We start from the raw sequence: 5,466 nt of genomic DNA on the forward strand, positions 1-5,466 counted from the left end.
GCTGACGTCACAGGACACGCCCCCTCTCCCGGTGACTCTCCCCGCGGAGCCGATCCTGGGCTCCGGCCACGCCCCTTTTTGATGGTGTGGTCACGCCCCTTGGAATTTCACACCCCGCCCATTCAGGAATCGACTCGATGCTAAGCCCCGCCCACGGGCGTTATGGCCACGCCCCCTGCTCTGAGTCCTCTCTGCCCTCTCAATTGGCCCGGGCACTCAGGTTCTGACCACGCCCCATCGGAACTTCCGGTCACCGCCCTCTTGAAACCACGCCCCCACACCACGCCCCCTGCCCTCCGGGTGTCTTGTCCCCTGGGTCCCGGGGAACCCTCAGCCTCATTTGGGGCCCATTACACCCGCGGGAGTCACGTGGGCTCCCGTGGGCCCTCCTCCTCTCCGGGGCGCCCCCCCCGGGTGTTTCCCGCCCCCCGGGTCCCGGCTTGTGTCAGGGGCAGCTTTCGGGGTATCCCAATCTCTAATGATCTCTGGATTCGCGTGTCGCCTGAAAGATCTCGATCGTTCCTTTCTAGATTTGCCTCTCTGGGCATCTCGGCCTTTCTGACTCCGGTCTCCGGGTCCTGGTCTCGGGGTATGGGGAGATCTTTCAGGACTGACGCCTCCGTGTCGCCGCGTTCCTGATCTTTCTTTGTCTCGCCGAGTTTCCATGTCGCGCGTCCCCGGAGTCTCCTTCCATCCCCGGGACTCGGCATGTCGACCCTGCCTGGGGCTGTGCTGTCTGTCTCTGATCCTGTCCTCTGTAAGTCAGTTTCTCTGGGTGTCTGTCTCCCCGCCAGCACACCGTGTTTCTGCCCCTGCCTCGTTCCTCGTGTCTCCCCTCCTCGGGTCCCCCCCCCAACCTCCCACATTCAGGGAGGAGGACCCCGCTGGGCCGCCAGGGGGCAGCACAGACCGGCCCGCGCGCCGCCAAGCACCGCCCAGGCCGGGATGGGCGGGGCCACGAATCGGGGGTGTGGCCAGTATTCTGGCACGCCCACCAGACGGCCGGTCCCGCCCCGCGTCCTTGTCCTGCTTCCCCTGCCCCCTCCACCGGCCTTTGTGTCTCCCCGGCCGCCTCCCTCCTCCCCACCCCCACCCACCTCTTCACATTCCTGGGGCTGGGAGAGCTGGGGAGGCCGCACAGCCTGCTGGGACAGAGGAGGACAGGGGAGGCGAGATGCAGAAGACTGGGGGGGGAAGGGTCTCCCAGGCTAGGACCCTCCCTCCCTCCCCACCTACCATCCATCCACCAGGTTTTCCTCCCCGTGGACTGAAGGCTCTAACTGACCCGCATTCAAATCTTTAGGGGGTTGCTGGGATTCGAACTCAGGGACCTGAACTTGCTAAGCAGGTGCCTCCTCCCTGAGTCATGCTTCCAGGTCCCACCCACCTCCCCCTTTTTATTTTACTTTTTATTTAGTCCGTTGTGGGGATTGAACTCAGGGCCTGGGCACTGTCCCTGAGCCTCTTTGTACTCAAGGCTAGTGCTCTACCACTTGAACCACAGCACCACTTCCAGTTTTTGAGTAGTTAATTGGAGATAAGAGTCTTACAGGGACTTTTCTGTACTGGCTGGCTTCAAACCATAATCCTCAGATCTCAGCCTCTGACTAACTAGAATTAGAGGTGTGAGTCACTGGCACCCAACATGATTTATTTATTTATTTATTTATTTTTGGCCAGTCCTGGGGCTTGAATCTGGGCCTGAGCGCTGTCCTTCAGCTCTTCAGCTCAAGGCGAGAGCTCTACCACTTGGGCTACAGCGCTACTTCTGGTTTTCTAGTGGTTTATTGGAGATCGGAGTCTCACAATCTTTCCTGCCCAGGCTGGCTTTGAACCGAGATCCTCAGATCTCAGCCTCCTGAGTAGCTAGGATTACAGCACCCAGCTTCCTGATTTATTTTTTTGAGACTGAGACTCATTATGAAGCTCAGGTTCTAGTTTGCCATCATACTGCTTCAGCCTTGGGAGGCCTGGAACTGCAGGTGCGCACTACTGTAGGTCACCTATAATGATGCTGTTTTTAAAAATGTGTCTAGTACTTCTTATTATGTCCAATTATCACAATTAACTTCCCCAGGACATTGTAGGATAAAGAAAATGAAGGTACAAAAAGCAGATTGGTAATTTTTATTTTGCATGCCAGTACTGGGACTTGAACCCAGGCCCTGGGTGCTGCCCCTTAGTGTTTTTAGCTCAGGGTTGGTGCTCTGAAACCCATTAATTAATTGGAGATAAGAGTCACACAGAGCCGGACGCTGGTGGCTCACGCCTGTCATCCTAGCTACTCAGGAGGCTGAGATCTGAGGATCGCGGTTCAAAGCCAGCCCGGGCAGGAGAAACCATGAGACTCCTATCTCCAATAAACCACCAGAAAACTGGAAGTGGCGCTGTAGCTCAAGTGGTAGAGCGCTCGCCTTGAGCTGAAGAGCTGAGGGACAGCGCCCAGGCCCAGAGTTCAAGCCCACGACTGACAAAAAAAGAAAAAAACTCACACAGATTTCCCTGCCCAGTAGGACTATGAACCTAGATGCTCAGATCTCACCTGAGTAGTTAGGGTTACAGGTGTCAGCCACTGGCATCAGACTAGATGAAGAAACTTATGCAAGTCTCAGGTCTATCTGCCAGGGTAGGAGGTCTGGGTTTTCATGAGTCTTGTTTGGTAAAACCCTGCACCCTACATCCTGGATTTCTCCCATGAGTAAAAGAACCAACAGTCAAGTATGGTGGTGCATGCCTGTAATCCCTGTCTCAGGGGAAAAAAAAGAACCTGGAAGTCTTCTTCCAGAAAGGCCTCCTATCTTCCTCCAGCAACTGAATGGGCCCTGTTGCCTCCTGGCTGGTCTGGACAGTGGTTGAGACCAGGAAGGAAGCCCAGGTGTGGAAATCGATTTCCCTTCCCCCCTCCCATCACACTTGGGGGGATACTTAGGGCTGAGCACTGCCACTTGATGACAAATGACTGGGTAGGTCCTGTGCCTAGAGAGTCAACTTCCTGCCTCAAGGAGTCTCAGAGGTGGCACTTCACTCAAGAGCAGAGCCATCAAAGGTTTCCTGAGAGACCCTCAGAGTGGACACACTCCTAAGTATTTCACCTGCCCAGCAACCTGCAGCAGCAGCAGCCCCACCCTCACCTCCCCAGGCCTGGCCAATCAGAGCATTTGATCTCACCAGCCACTGGCTTTGGTTCAGAGATAGGGATCTGAGCTCCAGGATCATGCTATACCTGAAGGTCCTCAGCTCTTGGATTGAATAATTTTTCAATTTTCACTTACATCAATGTTATTTAGTGTGTGTGGGTGTGTTTGCGTGTGTGGGTGTGCGCGTGCCTATGTGCCAGTCCTGGGGCTTGAATTCAGGGCCTAGGCACTGTCCTTGATCTTGTTTTGCTCAAGGCTGGTGCTCTACCACTTGAACCATAGCTCCACTTCAGGGTTTAGGTTTTTTTTTGTCAGTCATGGGGCTTGAACTCAGGGCCTGGGCATTGTCCCTCAGCTCTTCAGCTCAAGGCAAACGAGCCACAGCGCCACTTCCAATTTTCTGCATGGTTTATTGGAGATAAGAATCTCTCAGACTTTCCTGCCCAGGCTGGCTTTAAACTGTGATCCTCAGATCTTAGCCTCTTGAATAGCTAGGATTACAAGTGTGAGCCACCACTGCCCAGCTCACTTCAGAGTTTTTGCTAGTTAATTGGAGAAAACTATCTCATGGACTAGCTTCAAACCATGCTCCTCAAAGCTCAGCCTCCAGAATAGCTAGGATTATAGGTGTGAGACACCAGTTCCCAGATTAGGCTTGCTTTGGGGATGGGGTCTCAATAACTTAAGGTCTTTTCTGCTGGGGCTGGCCTGGAACTGTTCAGATCTTGGCCTCTTTAGTGGCTTGGATTACAGGCATATGCCACTGAACCTGATTTTCCCTTCCTTTTTTTTTTTGTCAGTTATGGGACTTGAACTCAGGGCCTAGACGTTGTCCTGGAGCTCTTTTTGCTCAAGGCTGCCACTCAGGAGCCACAGTTCCACTTCTGGTTTTGGGATAGTTAATTGGAGATAAGAGCCTCACAGATTTTCCTGTCTGGGCTGGCTTTGAACCACGATCCTCAGATCTCAGCCTCCTGAGTAGCTAGGATGACAGGTGTGAGCCACCAGCACTCAGCTCCCCATTTGTTTTCAATGGAATCAATAAACCAGGAGATTGAGTTTCTTAATTTGGCAGGGAGGTCTGAGGGCGCCCTGCTGGGCTGCCTACCCCAAGGCTCTTCCGGGTCACAGGAGAAGCTTCTAGAAGCCAGAGCATGAAGAGACAAGGCTGAGGCAGAGGTGAAGTCTCCTGGCTGAGGTCACATCATCATTGTCTGAACCACATCCCCAGAGTCCTAGGATTGTATGTTTGAGATGTCCTCAGTTACCTAAATTGAATCTTCTGTCCTAGTCTTTGGAGAAGCTGGGATTATAGACATACACCATCAGTCTCAGCTTTTATTTATTTACGTTTTTTGGCTGGTACCAGAGTTTGAACGTAAGTCCTCAGGCTTGCTTGGCTGGCACTCTACTACTTAAGCCATGGTTTTTGGGTTTTTTTTGCTGATTTTTTTTGGGGGGGGTCCGGTCGTGGGGCCTGAACTCTGGGCCTGGGCGCTGTCCCTCAGCTCTTCAGCTCAAGGCTAGCGCTCTACCACTTGAGCCACAGCGCCACTTCCGGCTTTTTTCTTTTTGCTTATGTAGTGCTGAGGAATCGAACCCAGGGCCTCAGGCATGCAAGGCAAGCGCTCTACCACTGAGCCACCTTCCCAGCCCCTTTTGCTGATTATTTTGGAGATGGAGTCTCATACTTTCCTGCCTGAGCTGGCTTCAAATTTTGATCCTCTAGATCTTGGCCTCCTGAGTAGCTGGGACTATAGGAGTGAACCCCAGGCACCCAGCCTTGTGTTGCTTTTGGGACAGGACCTCACTTGTTTGATCCTCTCAGCCTGTCTCCCAAGGAGCTGGGATTCCAGGCATATTCCTCCATTCCCAGATTTTCCTTATATCTTTTTTACTTTTTTATTTTTTTTTGGGTCCGGTCGTGGGGCCTGAACTCTGGGCCTGGGCGCTGTCCCTCAGCTCTTCAGCTCAAGGCTAGCGCTCTACCACTTGAGCCCACAGTGCCACTTCCGGCTTTTTTTTTCTTTTTGCTTATGTGGTGCTGAGGAATGGAACCCAGGGCCTCAGGCATGCAGGGCAATTGCTCTACCACTGAGCCACCTTCCCAGCACCTATCTTTTTTATTTTTAGTCAGTCATGGGACTTGAACTCAGGGCCTGGGTATTGTCCCTGAGTGCGTTTACTCAAGGTTATCGCTCTACCACTTGGAACCACAACACCACTTCTGGTTTTCTGGTGGTTAACTGGAGATAAGATAACCATGATTGTCAGACCTTAGCCTGAGAAGCTTGTGGGCATGAGCCGTGGGCACTGAGCTCCCCACATT

The sequence above is a fragment of the Dipodomys spectabilis genome, unplaced genomic scaffold, assembly GCF_019054845.1.
Source record: "Dipodomys spectabilis isolate Male_0828 unplaced genomic scaffold, ASM1905484v1 ptg000266l, whole genome shotgun sequence".
Taxonomy (NCBI): domain Eukaryota; kingdom Metazoa; phylum Chordata; class Mammalia; order Rodentia; family Heteromyidae; genus Dipodomys; species Dipodomys spectabilis.